Raw genomic sequence first — 19966 nt, 5'->3', positions numbered from 1 at the left:
CCCCGCCCCGCCCCCCCGGCGCGCGGGCGAGGCCGCAGCAGGTGAGCGGCGCCCGCTGCCGCAGCTGATTGGCCACTCCCTGGCGCAAAGGTAAAAACATGCAAATGAGGAGACGCGGAGGGGGATGGGAGGGCTGGCACCGCTCTGCCCGCCAGCCCCGGCACCCGTTATCTGCGGGCACCGGAAGGCTTTGCCGGGCCGGGCTTGGCTTAGTGCCCGGCCTCGCACTGGGGGCCTGGCCCGGCCTCCCGGGCCGTTTTCATCAGCAGGGCGGTGCCGGCTCTGCGCCCCCTTTTCTTCTCCCGCCACTGGCGGGCAGGCTAGGGGCTCGCGCCTCGTTCCCTCCGCCTCGCCTCGGGGTGGCGGAGCGCGGCCGGCCTCTGCCCCGCTGCCCCGCGGCCCCGCTGCCGGAGGGGGCTGGGGGTGTGTGCTCTGCCCCGGCTGTGCGCTCTGCCGGAGGGGCGAGGTGGGGCCTGGGGGCTCGGCGGGCCCGTACCTCAGGGCGGCTGGGGGGTGGTGGGCGTCTCCTCGGCCATCTTGTTGGTCAGGGGTGGGAGGTTCCTCATTTCCCCTTCCACGATGTAGTGCTTGACTACAGTCGATGACCTACTCCTGGTGTCGTCGAAAGGAAACATCCACGGGTTTACTTTTCCGGGGTGTTCGAGTATTTGGAAGGGTGTTACAGCTTTACCAGCGATTCATCCGTATTATTTCTTTTTAATTTTTTTTAGAATCTATGAACAGTCATGTGTCTGCTGTGCCACTTCTTACATATTTACATCTGTATATTTACTTAGTTTGAGGGTTAAATATTTTTACTTATAAGTGAGTAAAACCTAAAAGTCCAACAAAGTCCTCCACTCTAGTCATGGTTTCTTACTAGTGAGTACCAAGTATTTGTTCCGGTTTTTAATTGGCTGGAATGCTGTTTGGGTCACTAGTGTCTTCCAAAATCCTGTCTCCACAGTCGCCATGGGCTGAGCTCTGCTCTGTGATGCTTTGTAATATCAACCACAATTCTAATAACTGCCAGTTACTTCAGTGTGTACATATGTTGCAGGATTAGTGTCCAAGGTATTTTATTATCTTCTTGCTGGACTTCACAAAGTGACAAGAAGATATGTGTCCCTCTGGTGGGATGTCTGTAAGGGTGCATAGCACTGTAGTTTTACTTCATCAGGGTTTGGTGTCAGAGAAGTTGTGATGGTCAGTTCCTAGTAAGCAGAGGAAGCTGCATCTAATTTCTGATGAATTCACAACAATTCTTAATAGGAACTTGTCATCAAAACAATTTAAGAAGGAAATTCCAAAAGCATTTTGTTTTATGTGATTTGGCTGGCCTCCATCTGCTAAGGGAAGCTGCAGCAGGCTAATAATACTTGCCAGCAGTGAGACAGAAAGAGGCTGAACAGCAGCAGGCTTTGTCTTTCCTGGTCTGTCACTCAGGGTTTTTTTTTTAACATATTTTTTCCATGCTCTTTGATATTTTGCCAGACTTCTGCAATTAAATGTAATACACATTTTTTTTCTCATGCAATAACAAAGACTCCTTGCTTTTTTTACTGATGTATATCTACCTCTCAGCTGCTAGCCAGGCAACAAATTAAAATTCTCCAGTATTTGTGACCACAAATTAAATCTGAATGCTAAACAGCTGTTGAAGCTTTCTGTTTGTTTGTTTCTAAACTTGACAGACAGAGACTATCCCTGCTGCTGGAGCTTTGTGAAGTGTAAGGATGAGTGAAAAATCTGTTGTGTTTTTCTTCGCCTTTGTAATTTAACTAATGATGTTGTGGCTAATTTGGCCTGTTGGGAATGCAGGGGATCTACTGCCTTTACTGGGCCAAGCTTCTGAACTTTTGGGCCCGAGTCTGGCAGAGCATAAGCCCTGTATAAAGTCACTTGCTTCAGTGCAATTTTACCAGCTGCTTTTGTAAACACTGGTTTCAGAAATTGTTCGATGCCCTAGATAGGAAGGAGTATCTTGAATGTATACCTTTTCCTGAACACAAAAATCCATTAGCATATCAAACAGGTTTTTGTTGGATTTTGTCACAAATGGTCACATATAAAGTTACTATACCATTGTTCTTTCGGTTTTAGTGTTGAATTATTCAAAATCATCATCCACTACCCTCCTTTGTAGAAGATCTCTTTCACTATTAATTATTAAAAGGTGTATGTCTGCTTTCATAATTAATGTTGGTGTTTCTTGTTAAGGGACTCAGCTCCTGCAGTCCTTTGTGGGTGAGAAGCACCTGCTATAGGTTTTACTTCAGATTCAGGTAGGCATCTAATCATGACTAATGCCACTTGTTGTTGTGTCCACTTTGACCATAAACTCTGGGGTACAGTTCAGCTGATACAAATAATCAGAGGCTTCAATTAAGTAAATAGAGCTATGAAAAATGCATGTAGCTAGGGTCTAGTTCTCCCCCTCCCCCACCCCCCCAGTTCTGTTCGCAAGTTAGAGTGCAAACTTGGAATAATATGGTTTAGATTTAGAATAGTACTTGTGCTGTTACAGCGTTTGGCTGTGCTGACTGCTGTAATTTCTGGTGGTGGTCAGGAGTACGTCTGTGCTCCTGTTGCCCATCAGGATGCAGCACTTAGCTTGTATTCTGGCTAGAGCTAAATTGGCTTAATTCTTTTAAATGGATAATTACAAATTGTTGGTTATAAACAAGCTTTCTTGCAGTTGGAGAGAAATCTTCCCCTCTGTAGGGAAAGCATAGATAGTATTTATTTGATTATTTTTTTAAGATTATTTAAATAGCTGGTCCAACTGGGGATCCTAAGTATTTGTCTCCTCATCCTTTGTGTCTATAGGGAACAAATTCTGCACTCGCATCTGTTACATGAATCCAGAGTTCCCAGACATATGCAAAAGCAGACTATGCCTTTTCTTCTCTCACTTTTTTCTGAATCTTATTCTCCACTTCCTTGCACAGTCTTTGTTCTGCTGTTCTTTCAGTGGCACTGCTGGCAACAGGAGGAGCTATGAAGAGTGTGAATTAGTCGTCCTTTCATAGGAAACTGTGACGGGGGCAGACTATGCTGGGCGCTTGTAATGCTGCTGACATGCACTTACAGACAGTACAAAAGTATGCAAGGAAGTGCTCCTGCAAGGAGAGAAAATGCAGAGTTACAGGGGCTCGATGCTGGCATGCATCTTACTAGTCAGAAGAGCTTCAAATGGAGCTGTTTGGGCAGTTTACTCTTCATTTCCTTGTAAAGCTCATATCAGCTGGAGTTGTTTCCAGGAGGTTTTCTGCACGGTGCCTTCTGCTGAAGCACTTTGAATGCAAACTCAGCTTGTAGGCAAACCTTTGCTGTTTCTGTATGCTGCAATCCTGCATCACTGCTGCTTGTTTATGCTATTTATTATGTGCCTGAAATCTAAAGGTCTGTCACTTCTGAGGCACAAATTTGAAATGTGAAGGCTCAAGTATATACAAAGTTCTCTTAAAGTATATGCTACTGTCTTAAGGTACTGTGACCTTTTTTCTTACTCTCTACTATTATGGAGTGCCTAAAGCATTTTATGTGAAACATTGTTTGCAGAAACTGATTTTTATCGCTTTATTTTTCCCAGGTTTACAATGAGCCATTGACAGCACTTTAAGTAGTTCATTTCACTCTTTGTCTTGCAAAGCCATTTTTCTTCCCCTGTTGTTTGTGTAAAGTCTCTCATGCACATCGAAATTGGGCAGGGAAAAAACAGGGTTAAAAAAAGCCAGGTGTTTCCAGGGGTAGGAATGCCACATACAGTCTCTCTACTTGTAATTATTAAAGTTAGACTTTGAGTTTCTCTTCTTAAATGTTTAAGAAAAATACTTGTGATAGTAGGACAAATAAACACAATGAGTCTAAATTGTATGAACTCCATTGCAAGACAATCAGGTGTGTTATCCATTAGAATCCATTAAGATTTTAAAGAAACGTAGAATGCGCCTCGCACAATTTTCTTCTTTGGCTACATTTCTCTTGGTATTTCCATTTGGTTTGTTGGTTTGTTTTTGTTCTTTTTTAAAGTCTAGCACCAGTCTTTTTGCTTCCTTTAAGACTGCAAATGACTGTTAAAATCGATAGTTTAATACTTGTTGCTATGATGATGCAGCATCTAGGGAATTCTCGTTTTCCTTTTATTTATGCAAAAAGGTCCCATAGGATTGTTTTTAAAACTTACTGCATCAGCCCTAAAAAAAATAAGCCAAGCATCTGCCATCTAAATAGTTTTTGAAGTATTTATTTTATACAGTTGACATTTTTAAATGTTAGTGTTGAGGTGCACAGTGAATATGCACAAAGGGACAGGGTTTCAGGTGGCTTAACTTGGAGTAAATGAAGGGCTTATCCTACCTTGGCAGTGACCATTAAAGCATGTTACTGTGCTTGGACCAGTAACTGTGTCTGAAGTTTGATGATGGCTGTAGGATCTGTGTTAGGGTCAACAAAGCCTGTGAAGTAAAATGTTGTTTATGATCAACCACGTCTCTCTGTGGAAAGTAGAGATTCCAATGTCCAGTTATTTCTTATGTCACTGGAAAGGGAAATCTGAGTCATCTTGGTCACCTGAACCACCTCAGTTATTTGGTCATGTCAGTTAGTCACGCTAGTTATCAGTAATGCAGTGGTAGAATATATGGAGTCAATAAAACATACACTTAAAATGTTATCTGCAGTAACAATCAAGATTTTGTAAGAGCTAAATTCAGTGAAAATCTTCTGTGGACGAACCCCAGTTAATCACTCCATTGTTTTGTAATTTATTCTCTGTGCCATGGTGTTTGCAGCAGTCAGGAATTTCTTTCCACTTCCTGGAAAAAAATCAGTTCCCTGGCAGTGCTATTGCGCTCATGCCATTCCACCTGCAACCTTAAAGAAGCCCTTTCTGGCACCAGGCAGTGAGGAGTAGCAGAGGTAGGTGTTAGATGTTGCATGGACCTTTGCCGTCATTTGGGTAGACATACAAGGTGGTGTGGTGGTGTCTCACATTGATGATCATGACGAGGGAGAGACAGTTCTGGCATACAGAATAAACTTGCCTGAGTTGTTTGGATCAGAGGTTCTTCTCTGCAAAAGAGAAAAGTGTGCAAAACTGTTTGGGATTTTTATTGATTTATTTTTCTAGTGAAGTGGAGCATTGTAGATAGAGAAAGGGAAATGAGGACAGGAAAATAGGCCATTTAAGTACAGTGGCTAAGGCAACCCATAACTGGGTCAGAAATTAGCTCCTCCAAAAGCACAAAGACATAGCAAATGTTCAGTTTAATAAATCTGACAAGTGGTTACAAATAACTACTGAGGAAATAACTGTTTGTACATCTTTGCTCTTGGAAAGACAGATGCTGAATTTATTCTTTGAGAAACTTTCTGACCAAAATCAAAATGGCATAAAGTTCTTGGATTAATCCTGGAAAGTTAAATCACTGTTAGAAAACTGCCTAGAAGGTGGTCTCTTTTCAAGCAAAAGCAGCTGCTGGCAAATGTGAAGCCATTGTTCTGGATGGAGTGGCTGGATGTCCAGCCTTGCTTTTTAAGCCGTTCTTTATAATTCCCACCAGATCTACCATGCAGTGGGTGAAAATAACGTTGGAGTGTAATGGTGTCTACTTGTTAATTCAGTTGATGCATATGTCTTTTGAATCTTCCTGTGAATAGCGCTTGCCAGACAAAAGCTAGACTTGGTCAAGTTTGTCCCTCTAATGTTTATAGACAGGTAAGGGGGGGGGAAAAAAACCCAAACCCCCAAAACGACAAACAACTACACTAGCATCGGAACACTGACTATAAAGGGAAAGTGTACTATGGAGGTCAGCCTTCAAAAAATAGTAAAAGAGACATACTTATTTTATAGGTTCAGAAGCTAGTTCTTGGGATTTTCTGAAGATCTTAATTGTAAGAATTACCTTTTGGCACATTTAAAAATCCATTTTGAATTAAGTTGATGGAGGATTAGGATAAAGAGAATTTGTTGCATCTAATGTATTAAAGAAACAACTAGAGGCAGAAAATAACAGTACAATGGTATTTTTGAATGGTAACACATGAAAGGCTTGACTTAAAGCCCAGTTCTTCTGTTCAAAACCAGGATTCAGGGATGTCCTAGACTTGACCTGGTTTTAGTTAAGTCTGGGAGAGGAAAAGGCAGAAATCTAGATCCAGGCAGTGAAGTGGTCTAATGCTTCCTGCAGCCAAATCGAAACTTACTTGTGCTGTTACGTATAAGGCATTTGTGTGTCTCTGGAGAGGTGGATAACTGTGATAACTGCTGAGAAGGTAGGCTTTTGGAGGCAGTGTTTATCATACTCTGTTCTCATGGGAAGTATATCAGTGCAGCAGGCTGGCATCAGATCCACTGTCACATCTGTTCTTCAGGTCTGAAATAAGCCCAGCAAACTTCAGCAGTAAATGTAAGTTAAGGCAATAACTCTGTGATTAACAGGACATGTTAATGCCTGTGGACTAACAGTGGGGTGTAAGCAGTGGGGAAGTAAATAGTTTTCAGGTTAATTGCAGTTTTTATTGATCTTATGTTATGTCTGCTAGAGGTTCTCATTACCGTTGCATCCCAAAGGCTTCCTCTTTATCCGGTTCAGGTGGAAACCATGATGGTTTTGGTTTGAAGGGAAAATGGATACCATCTGTTGAATGCCCTCCCAGGTGATTTGCTGGGAGAGTTCCAAGAAATCTTTAAGGAATTGGGCATCATATGCTAAGAAGCAGAAATCCAAGTTGTTCCCAAGCATGCAGAAGAACAGTAGAGGATGGTCTGATCAAGACCTTGTACTGTGGGAGCAGAAGGGCAGGGAGGAAAGCTGTGCATCACAAAGTAAGTTCGAGCACCAAGGTTCTGCTGTAGGTGGCTGAGCTAAGTGCTTGTCACCAGGTCTGTCTGTTGACTGTGTTGTCGTTCATCCTGCGCATGTGAGCTGTGTGGCAAGTTGTGTTGTGCCTGTCATAGAACCATGGAGAACACAGGTTGTAAGGGACCCCTGGATCCAACCTTCTACTCAAAGTAGGGCTGACTCCTGAGCCAAAGCAGTTTGCTCAGGGAGATGTTCAGTCAAGTTTTTAACATCTCTGAGCATGGAGGGCCATAACCTGTCAGGCAACTCGTACTCTCACTGTGAAAACTATTCTGTTACCAGAATTAATCTTGTTGAAACTAGTGGCCACTGCCTTGTTCTTTTGCTGTGTCCCTCTCAGAAGAATTTTGCTCTGTGTTCACTCTAACTCCTTTTAGAGAGTGTAACACTGCAGTCAGATCTGCCCCCAGCCTTCTTTAATCTAGGTTAAATAAACACAGTTTCATTGTCATTCCTACATCATTCATCCAGGAGCCAGAGCAGTCCTCTTTTCCCTGTGATGTCATGAGCTGGTATTTTAATTTGACTTCCTGCTAAGGTGGGATAGATGACGTGTGAGAGAATAGAGACATTTGGTCCAAACCAGCAATCCTCAGGTGAAAGAAATTCACAGGAAGAAGAAAAAGACAGAATGCCAGATTTTGGTGTATCTGTTGTTTCTGTGATTTCTGTAAAGCTCAGTCAGTATGCTCACCTTGCTCCATTGGAATGGCTTATTTGTAGTTGTTGTAGTTTAACCCCAGCCGGCAACTAAGCCCCATGCAGCTGCTCACTCACTCCCCTCCAGAAGGACGGGGGAGAGAATGGGAAGGGTAAAAGTGAGAAAACTCATGGGTTGAGATAAAGACAGTTTAATAGGTAAAGCAAAAGCTGTGTGCACAAGCAAAGCAAAACAAGGAATTAATTCACTCCTCCCCATGGGCAGGCAGGTGTTTAGCCATCCCCAGGAAAGCAGGGCTCCATCATGGGTAATGGTTACTTGGGAGGACAAACACCATCACTCCAAACATCCTCCCCTTCCTTCTTCTTCCCCCATCTTTATATGCTGAGCGTGGTGCCAAATGGTGTGGGATATCCCTTGGGTCAGTTGGGGTCAGCTGTCCCAGCTGTGTCCCCTCCCAGCCTCTTGGGCCCCCCAGGCTGCTTGCTGGTGGGGTGAGAGGTAGAAAAGGCCTTGACTCTGTGTAAGAATTGCTCAGCGATAACTAAAACATGCCTGTGTTATCAACACTGTCTCCAGCACAAATCCAAAACACAGCCCCATACTAGCTACTCTGAAGAAAATTAACTCTACCCCAGCCAAAACCAGCACAGTACTAAAGTTAGCTGCTGCAATCCTGTGGTTATGTGAGAATCTTTCAGAAATGGGCAACTTAGTTATGAGCAAAACCTTGAAAATATGAGCAGTAAATGGCTCAAAATTCAGAAGGTACATTTAAAGAACCTGATTTCTTTCCTAATATCAGATCTTAAGCCAGCATCATAACTAATTTAGACACCTGGCATACATTTTGAAGCAGTTGGTTCAGTAATAATGGTATGTGCCCATAGCAATTCATCTTTCCTTAAAATATCTCATTATTAGAACAGCATATCTTCTTTTCTTGCAAAGAGAAGACCTACAGCCATGAGCTGCTAGTAGTGGATGCAGTACTTTTAAGCATGCATGAGGAGCATATAGAAAAAGCTATAACTCTCTCCTCTTGTTAGGAAAACAACCTGCTGCAGCGAGCCAGTTCTGCTGCGTCAGCATCATTGTCTCTGTGCAAGCTGGGGACAAGCTGGAAGCAGTTTTATCATTTGGTCTTTTCCCTAGAAAGCACTGAAAGAGTATCAGGCCCTCACATAAAAATGTAAAGCAGCATGAGTGCTCAGGAGTATGTTCATCTATGAGCACAGCTCTTTATTTTCTAGTAGTCTTCTTGCAAGCAGATGATACTAACAGTGGAATAGGTACCTAGTAACTATGAAATAAAAGAAACAAACCTTGTTTCTTACTTGGAGCATCAGGTGATATCCAGAGTTTGACAGCGAAACTGTAAAGTATCGTGCTTATTCTGAATTTACTGCTTTGCTCTTGAGCTATATGTCAAGCTCCAGTACAGTAGCAAATGGTTTTAAATCTGAAACAATCTTTTAAAGGAACCAGCCTTAAATGAATATGATATACTCAAAATAAAGAGCTCTTGAAGGCTGCTTTTCCCCAGGAAATATTTCTTCACGTAATTTAGGTAGAGCAAGCAATCAGTCATATTAGGAGCAGACAGCTCTAGAGCACTGACCACCTGTGAGTGCACTGCAGTGCTTCTTTGCAGCCATTCACTGGGATTGCTGACTGTGAGTGATAATAGATATGATGAGTGCTATTAGCTATTGCAAGTGATATTACGATAGAAGTAGGCCAACAAAAGCCAGGTAGACTTTATGGCCCTCTCCCTGTCAACAGCAGAGCAGTGTTTGTTTCCAGTCTCAATTTTGAATATTGGTGCTAAGAAGTTTTTTCTCCGAGATGACCAGCAGGAACAGACTTCAGATCTCTTTCATCTGCTTCTCGTTGCTATATCTGTGTTGGGGCTGAAAGTCCATCACTTCATTCCCCATAAGTCTCTGCTGTCAGAATTCATGCAGTATGTCCATGATGTCTGCCTTTAGTAGGAGGCCAGAAGTAGACTAACAGAAGTAGTCAACATGGATTCACCAAGGAAAGATCATGCTTGACCAACCTGATAGCTTTCTGTGATGGCATGACTGGCTGGGTCAGTGAAGGGAGAACAGTGGATGTTGTCTGTCTTGACTTCAGTAAGGCATTCGACACTGTCTCCCACAGCATCCTCATAGGCAAGCTAAGGAAGTGTGGATCAGATGGGAGGACAGTGAAGTGGTTCAAGAACTGACTCAACAGAACCCAGAGAGTCGTGTTCAATGGGGCAGAGTCTGGGTGGAGGCCTGTAACTAGTGGTGTTCCCCAGGGGTGTGCTGGGCTCAGTCCTGTGCAATACATTCATCAATGACCTGGACGAAGGGACTGAGCCTACCCTCAGCAAGTTTGCTGACAATACCAAGCAGGGAGGAGTGGCTGATACACCAGAAGGCTGTGCTGCCATCCAACAAGACCTGGATGGGCTGGAAAGCTGGGCCGAGGGGAACCTCCTGAAGTCCAACAAGAGCAAGTGCAAGGTCCTGCACCTGGGGAGGAACAACCCCATGCACCAGTACAGGTTGGGGGCTGAACTACTGGAAAGCAGCTCTGCTGAGAGGGATGTGGGAGTGCTGCTGGACAACAAGCTGACCATGAGCCAGCACTGTGCCCTTGTGGCCAAGAAGGCCAACGGTATCCTGGGATGCATTAAAAGGAGTGTGGCCAGCAGATCAAGAGAGGTTATCCTCCCCCTCTACTCTGCCCTAGTGAGACCACATCTGGAGTACTGTGTGCAGTTTTGAGCCCCCAGTTTAAGAAAGACAGGGAACTGCTTGAGCAAGTCCAGCAGAGAGCTACCAAGATGATCAGGGGACAGGAGCACCTCCCTTATGAGGAAAGGCTGAGAGACCTGGGTTTGTTCAGCCTGGAGAAGAGAAGACTGAGGGGGGATTTCATCAATACCTATAAATATCTAAAGGGAGAGTGCCAGGATGATGGGACTAGGCTCTTTTCAATAGTGCCCAATGACAGGACAAGGGGCAATGGGCACAAGTTGGAACACAGGAAGTTCCACCTAAACGTGAGAAAAAACTTCTTTCCTGTGCGGGTGCCAGAGCAGTGGAACAGGCTGCCCAGGGAGGATGTGGAGTCTCTTTCCCTGGAGACATTCAAAACCCGCCTGGATGTGTTCCTGTGCCCCCTGCTCTAGGTGTCCCTGCTCAAGCAGGGGAGTTGGACAAGATGATCTTCAGAGGTCCCTTCCAACCCCTACCATTCTGTGAGTGTTATCTCCATCTCTGAGCCAAAGGGCAGGAAGGTCACAGGTGTGACAGACAAAGCAGAAGATCCCTCAAAAGGCTAGGGTTTACTCCAAACACTGGGTAAATTCTCAACTGCAGAAGCTGCTAAGACAGTTCTTTCTATATTATATGGTTGTTTTATTTGACATTCCTGTGTCAAAGGCATGGTAAACTTCCAAAACTGGAAGGAGTTTTTGGTTCTGATGCCTGAAGCTTGGGGGAATACCTGGATTTCCAGAGTTTCCATTTCATGGAGCAGATTAAGAACTCTTGGGAATTCCAGAATATCTCTGGGTTCCTGATACATGAAGTGACTTCTTGTGAGACCAATTAATGTGAATTTCATCATGGAAACAAAATTGCAGCTTAAATATCATCTACAGCATGGTTCAGACCCTCCCACTGTTGCAGGACTTCAACTGGCAGGTTGGTGCTCTGCTGTCACACTCATTTATGTTTGTGGAAGGCAATCTTTTGTGCTTTTCCTCTCATTTACTTTTAGGTTCCCAGCTATATTACTAAAGTTGTCCCTAGTGGATTCTTCCCTTGATATGGGAAGACATTGTGCTTTTATTTATTTGCTTATTTATTTTAAATATCAGGGTTAGTATTCCTGAGAAGACCACACTTTTCCTCTGTGCTATTTTGATGTTAAAAATTCAGGGTTGCTTTGCAACATCAGCACCACCATGTGTTCCTTTTCAGTCAGCTGTCTATATATGCACTTACAGCTTTCCGACCTCTCCCAGACCTTGTAGAAACCATTTGGTGTTTAGGGTCGTGAGAACAAGTTGCTTTATGACTTGTTTAGTAGATATACATATTTATATATATATGTCTTTGATTTATTCATCCTGATTCTTATTGTCTGCATCTGATTCTTGCATTTTGCCTATCCTGCTCAAGTTTAGTAATATATAAAGGTGAGTTTGCACACAGGCAGAGCATAAACAAGTGGCCATTTGCTTTTGTAGTCCTTGAAGGGAGGATTGTGTTATTTAAGTTTAAATAAACCATGCAGATGTGTGCTGCGTTTTGCCTTTAGAATTCTTCAATTACAGGAGCGCTATCAGCTGCTGTTTCAGGAAGGCTTCTTTAAAAAAAGAAAAAGGTCATTTCGGTTGCCATGACAGCCAGTAAGTTATAAGTATAACTTAATGACATAGATGCTACATAAATCACTAAACTATAAAGAATTGTTATAAAAATATTAAAACTCACCCACACAAACAAAACTAAGAGAACATATAAAGGAAACTGCGGATGCGAGTATGCACAAAATGTAGTTGAAAGCTGAAATAAAAGGAAACAGAGATAAAGCAATCTCTGCTAACTGTAACAGGGACCTGGTTGTGACTGGAAGAGCAGCAGCATGCAAGAGAGCAGTACATATGTACTCTCTGGTGTGGAAGTGACAGTGTGTGACCTTGATTCATGCAGTTATTCAGAATTATCTTTCTGTCCTGTTTTTTGTATCCCGTAGTTCTCTCAGGACTGGTACTGAATACTCCTCTCTCTCTGTCTTTGCAGTGTTTCCAAGTGCTGTCATTTCCACTGACAAGCTACTGGCCTATTTGGCATCTCTAGAGACTGCGTCCCTACAAATCTGGCTGCTGTGATTATTTTAGTGCTTGACGTGGATTTCCCTGAGGAACAAAGGAACTGTGCCAGCAGATGTGGTTTGTGCACTCTGCTTCCCGTGGGCCTGGCAGGGAGTCTGTATGTGGGCTGGAGGGGCACAAAGGGGGGTCTGAAGCAATGGCACTTGGTCCCTGCCCCAGGCCCTGGGGAAGGGGGATCCCCCTTCCATCGCCCAGGTGAGGAGCTGCAGGAGGTGCCGCTGCACGGGCGCTTTGGCAGCCAGCTGCGTGGGAGGGCAGGCGGCTCCAATTGCAGGTCCAGAAGTTAAGCCGAGGGTGACAAAACGTTTTCCCAACCTTTTTGTAAACCTGGGCCAACCTGTGAGGGAGAGGAAGGTGAGGTACTGTGGTGAGAGGTAATCTCTTTGGGAGCTGAAGGCATTTCCATGTTGGATTTATCGAATTATGTGTGTTTTCTGAGGGGAGAGAGCATTCGGGTTGTTCTCAGCTGGGTACAGGATGAGATAGCCTTTGGTTTGAAATCAGCCTTAATGGTTTCTTCTGGAACAGCTTTACAGGTTCAGAGGTTTCTGGATTCACTAATGTCTTGCTCAAAGCAAAATGCAGGGGATATGTTCTGTGATAGCAAGAAGAAATACAGCATTGTTTCTGTTAATCCCAGCATCCCACTGTCTTGATAAAACCACAGAAAAATGTTTTTATTTTCAAAAGGTGGGAAAAATGTGGTCTTCCAGGTCTGTCCGTACACTACTTCCATCTCTTGACACAAGAGAAATTTCTGGTTGTGGAAGTAAAGTCTCATCTCCAGACTCTTTCAGAAGATGTCTTTGTATCAGTGTTATCCCAAGGGCCTGGATGTAGAGATAGAAAGGGGCAGACCTGATGCAGGGATGGGCACTCAGCCACATGGTATATACCATTTTTTCCCAGCTGGTGTAGTGCTGTCTGTGACCCTTGAACAAAGGTGGCAAAGTCTGAATCTCTTATATTTGAACTTTAGGTCATCAGCAGAGTAAGAGAGAGATATTCTGAGAGATCTTTTAACCTTTTCTTCCCCTGACATATCCTACTTATTCCACAAACTAGAAATTATCTGCCTGCCTATTTCCCTTTAGAATATCCTTCAGTATCACAGATACCATCTGTTTTCTCTCCGGTGGTCTTATTGATACAAATCTAACTAAATTTAAGAGCAGTTCTCAATTGGTTTTTATTTTTTCAAGGCTGCTGCTTCTATTTTGGACCTCGAGAAGAACTGATGTACTTGAAAGCTTATTGATTTTTCCCAGCTAGACTAGTGGGTCCAATAACACAGGTCTGTCTACAAATCTTGTTTTGGTCATATCCTTGGATACATCAACAGTACTGTTTTGTTACTTCTTCTGGCGTAACTTACAGCTGTCAGTGTTACACAAATATCCCAGCAATAACAAGTAATGATACAGAGAGTGTTATGTTGGCCTGTCAGCAATGCTGCTAAACTTCATCAGGGAAAAATAAACAGAAAAATCTCAGGCAACTGATGTACTGGAAGAAACAGCAACGCAAATGTATCTTAACATTTTGAAGTTGCCATGATATGGTCATTTGTTCATTCTGGGTTTTATTCTTATGTGTTCCTAAATCAGAGAAATTTTTTTCATGGGTGCGTTTCTCCCTGTTAGCGGAGTTCCAGAGCAGTTTGCAATTTCCCTGCAGTCCCGTAGGGTGAAGGGTGATGGATGGTACAGAAGCAGGCACTCAAGTCTTGTAACGCCATCAGTAGAAGTGCTAGTGATGAGTGTAGGATGCAGTGGCAGTCATTAACGTTGAACTGTTAAATGAGACACTTAAGCTGAGGTAATTGAGTTTCTGGCAGCCAGCAGCCATAGAAGTGACAGATCCAAGTATCAAAATGTAAGCTGTCAGTTTGCTGCTGTGTCATATTAGCAGTTCCAGCACTGGCCTCTTTCTTCATGTAGACTGGGAGAAGGTGGTGGATCTTGGCATATACAGTCCAGCAGCGCCTCTCCAGCGCGTGGGGGACATGTCCTGTATGTCTGCAAAACGGAGCCATCCGCGTGGTCCTGCTCAGTGATGGCTGAGACCGACAAGCATGTTTCTGTCTTGCATCCTTCATGGGAGAGGCAGTGGGAAAGCAAGCTCATGCTCTTCACTCTCCTTCTTGTCTGGATCCCCTCAGATGGGTATTAAGGACACTGCTCTCCCAGCGTGGCCCCTGGTGCCCCAGGGCAGCAGGGAGCAGTGTGGAGGTGAGACTCCAACCTGCACAGCTCACACTGAAGCTCCTGAGGTCCCTCGTAAGCTTGGGACTTCTTTCTCATCAGAGAATAACATGGGTAAACTGGAATGTGCATGAGGTGACATGAGCTACCAGACTTCCGTGGGCGGAAACCATGGCTGCCGTTGTGCTGGTAATCTGATCGCTGACAGGAAAAAATAGCAAGTGAGCAGGTCATCCGGGACGCCAGCGCAGCAGCTCTGTGCCAAACGCCAAATACAGGTTGCTTGCACAGCCTGGGAGCGCTCGCCTGCCTGAACCATGTCTTCTGCAGGTGATGACGTAACTTCCCCTCCCCAGATTTGTTTCCGTTTACATGAAGCTCTAAAGGCCCATGTGGCTGGTAAGGAGTAGGAATTAAGTTTTCCTTAAAAATCATAGCACAAAAACAAAAGCCTGGTGGAGAAGTGGAAGAAGCCAGCCCTGAAGATTTGCTTTCCCCCACCTCAAAAATCAAAAGGTGTGTCTTTTTTTTGGAAAAGATGTACTTACGTGATTTGTCCTCATTTTCGTTCTTAAAAACCGGCACAGCTCGGCCAGGGCTGAATGGTTGCTGCAGTTAACCTGTGTTATATTATTTGTTCTTTTGTTTTGAGGAAGGGCTGTTTTGTCTCAGTCAGCCCACAAGCCTTATTTTAGATAATGAAAAGCTCCATTTTTAAGTGCAAATGTGATTTTAAAGGTAGTTGTTATTGTCCACGAACGTGACAGGAAGATAAACCAAAGCCTTTGAGATGCCAGAGGAGACCTGTTACAATTCCCAGGCGCTTTACCAGTGCCTCAGTATGGGCATGTTTGAGAGTGACGGGTTTTGTTCTTCCCCATGTGCTGTTCAGACAAACTCAGTGAGGCTGAATGATCGTGTGCCCTACATCCACCACCACTCTAGGGCTGAACCTATCAGTTCTGAAAGTTCACATTTTGAGGAAAGTCTTCAAAACAGAAACCAGAGTTCAGCAACACTGTACCGTTTCCAACACTGGAATTAAGGGATTGGGCCATGTTTTCTTCCTCTCTTTGCTCCTCTTGAAGTACTAGTCTCTCATTGCTTAATGTACAAGCTGTCCTGAAATAAAATTGTGCTGTTCAGATGCAAGATGCTAAGAAGCCTGCTTCGTGCTGCTCACGCAGTACCACAGTTGCTTGTCAGTGCCCTGCCCCAGGCGCCACCCTTGGGGAGCAGCAGAGCCCTGCTGGGAGCTGGGGCCCTGCACCAGGGATCCTAAACTCAAGTGCTGCCTGCAGGGGAAGGGAAGGCCTCCATCCCTCTCCGATCTGTCAGTCATCATCCCTCTCGCAGCCATCAGTCCCATCAGTGCCGCTCAGGTTCTGGGTCTTAAACTATGAATTATGGCTGCGTTGCAGGTAAACACAAAACTACTCCCTGCCTGCATTTATGAGACCTGGTTTATCACTTCCTTTTGCCTTTAAATGGATTGAGGGGGGGCTTTTAAAATTTGGGAAAGTGGCTCCATGTTGCTTAAACCCTTGATTTGGGTGGCAAGTGGCAATTCAAGAAACAGAAGGATTTTATTGTTTTCAGCAAAAAAATTTCATAACTGCATGGCACTTAAGAAGAACCAAAACCTAGCTTTTGTGAAAATGATGAAAATCATGTGAACTAGCTAATATGAGTGGGAAAAGCTGAACTTTACTATTGCCAAGGAGCGTGTTTGGCTTAAAGATGCTATAGCGAACGCTGGGGTGGGTGGTACCGAGAGCTTATGTTGTAGCACTGTGTAGCATAGTTTATACTTTTTGTGTTTTACCACTTCCCTGGATTTATGCTTAAGCTTGCTAGCCCCTTTTGGCCTGCTGTCAAGAGTTGGAAAGCGATGATTCAAGTTGCTCACGTGTTTCTGTTAATGTGCCCAGCTCTCCATTATATGCCAAACAACAGGCATGAAGTGGTTGATGCTTAGAAGTCCTACGCAGGAGCGTGGCTAGGTAGGTCGTAGGAGAAGCCACTACCTCAGGTCTTGTAATGAAGACTAGGAGCCCTTCTGAAAGGTGTTTCCTAAGTCTCAAAGTAGTAAGAGCGGAAGGTTCTTCTGCACATACATGTGCCCATATGGCACAGTTTGCCCTGGGCCATGACCGGGCTTCCAAGGCATTCCTACATTACAACATTATTAAGAAATAGCACCTATCAAATTATGCTTGAGATAGATAAGAATTGGTCTTTCAGAGATGTTTAATAGACTTTGAATCTCTTAATTTCAAAAGCTGCAGAGGTAAAATAACACATAGCTTAGAGGTATTAAAAGGAATATAATATATATTTTAATAGCTAGATGATCAATTGTGTGTATTTTCTTAAAGTATTTGCCCAGCCATTTCTCACAGTACAGGGAGGGAGAAGGCTGAATCACTTGTCTGCCTGGTTGTCAACTCAGTTACTAGTACAGGGTAGGGTAAATTCCAAGCAGCAAGCGATTCCTTTCAGGCTAAAAACATTATGTACAAATGATGCTTTGAAATCCCAGTGTTTGGAATTTTCTGAACATTTTTATTAAAAATAACCTTTCTGAGTAAAGCTACTAAACTGTTGAACAAAAGTAGTTTTTTACTTCAAAACTTTTGGATTATATTTTAATTTGCTTTGAAAGACCTCATGGGCTGAAACAGAGTTGTTGTCAAAATACTCCGTGTCTAATTATCTTCCCTTTAGTATTGCACATGTATCTCTTACTAGTGCAGTCACTTTCTAACATATGTACAGCTAGTTTTCGTCAAAAATAATTTTACATTTTATAAATTTTATTCGTATATTTAAAGATATTTTAATTTTTAACTATAATGCATGTCACATGAATTCTAAATACGTCTAATATTTAATATTATATGTTATTTCTATTGGACACAGTATAGTAAGCATTTTAATATTTTATTTATAATTAATGTTCAAAACCAGTTTTTCATTTTTAAATCTGTTTTGACAACAGCATCAAAGGGCAGGGCCTTAATTAGAAATAAGTCATTACTAGAGCTCAGGGTTCTTCATTGAATGAACATATGCATCAGTTCACCAATACCTCTTTTGACACTTGAAAATTTTATTTTAAAACTAGTGGCCGTTATTTTAATATATGTAACTACTGTACATGTCATTAGTTTGCTAGAAAACTACTTAGATCTGTAAGACTGAACAAAGAGCTAAATCCGTAATTTTCCAGCTGCTTAATAAATTGCTGGAATTGTCAAGAACCACTTTTGTGTAAAAAATCTTACTTGTGTGTCCTGTACCTCCACCTCCACCACTGTATCCCTCCCCCTCCCAGGCGTGGCAACAGACTGGACCCTGGACCGTGGCAGGAGGTCTCGCCAGGCAGAAGCTGGTTTCTCCAGGCAGTAGCGCCAGCCCGCAGGTGCCACAGGGATGAGCCTGGGGACTTCTCCACCGTGCGCAGGTCCGGCTGCGGGGTTTGAGGCGTGCTGGCCAAGCAGGTAAGAGGGACTCTGGTGCGGAAGGTCATCGACACGTGCCCTGGGGGTAAATCTCCATCGGCCAAAATGTGCTAAGGGTGGAAGCGGGATTGCTGCTGAAAATGCTGAGGGGAGCGTCAGCTCAATGGTGGTTTGGGATCTGTAGGATTACAAAATGCTGTGGGGTTGGAGCCCCCTTTGTATAGGGACGGACACAGGTAGAGACACCTGCACCGCAGTCAGGTAGTGGAAGCAGTAAGAAACTGTATCAACACCTTTCAGATTTCTAACCAGTGCTTTAACAGAAGAGCCTGCAAAACCTAACTCCCTGTTGCATCCCCAGGAAGAAGCGGTCCCTCTCCAGGAGAGCCACCTGCATGCCAAAAGAATGTTTTAAAGTAATATGAAAGTCTCAGCTAAAACCTCTGCATGATTTCAGAAGGGAGAGGCCAGGAGGGAGGAATCACCTTCAAATTCAATAATCCCCATTTTGAAGTGCATCCTACTGCAATTGATTGTTGAGTAAGAGATATGTACAGGTCTGACATTTAGATTCCACTGATGTTTCTAAATGAAATGCAATGTATTATGTGAAGCACATTTTCTATGACGTATCTTTTTACTTTTTATAAAGACAACTGACTCCAGATTTGAAGAATATCTTTAGCGTTTACTGTAACTTTCATTTCTCTAGCAAAGAAATACTAAATCAGGGGTTGGGGACATCTTTAACTGAAATGTGACTCTGTGAAGACTTGCAGGGAAGGGTATTCGTATGAAGAGAGTCACACCAAAAGCTCTGCCCAGCTTCTAAACTACAGGCTAAAGCCTAATCCTCACCTGTTTGTACTGAAATTCAGTCTGACACAAACCAGGCCTATTTGTATTCGTGCCCCTACCTAGTTCAGTTTCTGGCATATATCTAAAATGCTGGATGAAAATACACGTGTGCATGAAGAGTCCCCATCTGAACTGTTCTCAAAGATTAAGCGGGGAAAATTCCTGAAAACTAGAATCAGAAACACTTGCTGACTCAGGAAAATAACAAACCATTTTGCTGGGGGAGGGCAAGCTGAGAGGGACTGCCAGGAGCTAAACTTTAGACACAGTACGAACACAGATGATGTTGGGTTTTGGGAGTTGTATGACTGAAAATTGGACAACTACTGTCAGCCCAGAATGCAGCTCCTCACCCTGCTCGATATCACAAGCCTCAGCTTGGCCAGCAGCCCTGTCCTAAAAATACTTTCTTCTTCTTCTTCTTTCTTTCCCACACAACTATAAAGGGAGCCTGGGACAGCTGCGTCATTGATCATAGAATATCTCAGGTTGGGAGGGACCCATAAGGCTCATTTCAACGGGTGCCTGGCTTGTAGGCACCTGAACTTCAGTGAAGCGGATCCCAATGAGCGTGAGAGAAAGCCTTGCTTACACCCGCTGCGGGCACAGACGCAGCAGGCATCCAAGACTTGCTGCCTTTTGCTGCAAGTGCCACCTCCTGACGATGATTTTTCTCTCCAGCAGATGGCCCAGCCAGCCCGGTCTCACCAGCTCTGCCAGTCTCACCGCAGGTACCTCTCGTGGTCTCCTCTGCACGTTACTCTAGATTGGCACCTTTGAAATCAGTCCGAGTTTTAGATTATACAGAAAGTAGTTCTACTTACACCCAACTCAATATTCATTAGTACCTTAGAAAACTGGAATTTTGAATTTGAAATGTTCCCAGCAATAGTGGCCCCGTATCAGTTCATGACTCAACACCACCACCTCACAGCTGCAGAGTTTGTGAACAGAGGGGCCCATGTCTGTAGTGCCTGGCAAATTTATCTCCTGTAGTGACAGACTGA

General features: G+C 43.7%; 1 long non-coding RNA gene across 4 annotated transcripts; it reads left to right on the top strand.

Moving 5' to 3' along the window:
- Positions 1 to 14: 14 nt before the first annotated feature.
- LOC142052621 (uncharacterized) lies at positions 15 to 18719 on the top strand. Of its 4 annotated transcripts, XR_012658908.1 has the most exons (7): positions 15 to 90; positions 2221 to 2285; positions 4797 to 4923; positions 12342 to 12490; positions 16569 to 16640; positions 17975 to 18140; positions 18463 to 18719. It is a non-coding gene; the product is annotated as an uncharacterized LOC142052621 (long non-coding RNA). The 4 variants fall into 4 exon arrangements; XR_012658907.1 differs by lacking the exon at positions 4797 to 4923; XR_012658910.1 differs by lacking the exons at positions 4797 to 4923; positions 12342 to 12490.
- Positions 18720 to 19966: the final 1247 nt, after the last annotated feature.

This window comes from Phalacrocorax aristotelis, chromosome 2 (assembly GCF_949628215.1).
Source record: "Phalacrocorax aristotelis chromosome 2, bGulAri2.1, whole genome shotgun sequence".
Taxonomy (NCBI): domain Eukaryota; kingdom Metazoa; phylum Chordata; class Aves; order Suliformes; family Phalacrocoracidae; genus Phalacrocorax; species Phalacrocorax aristotelis.
This window is presented reverse-complemented; position numbering and strand designations above follow the sequence as displayed.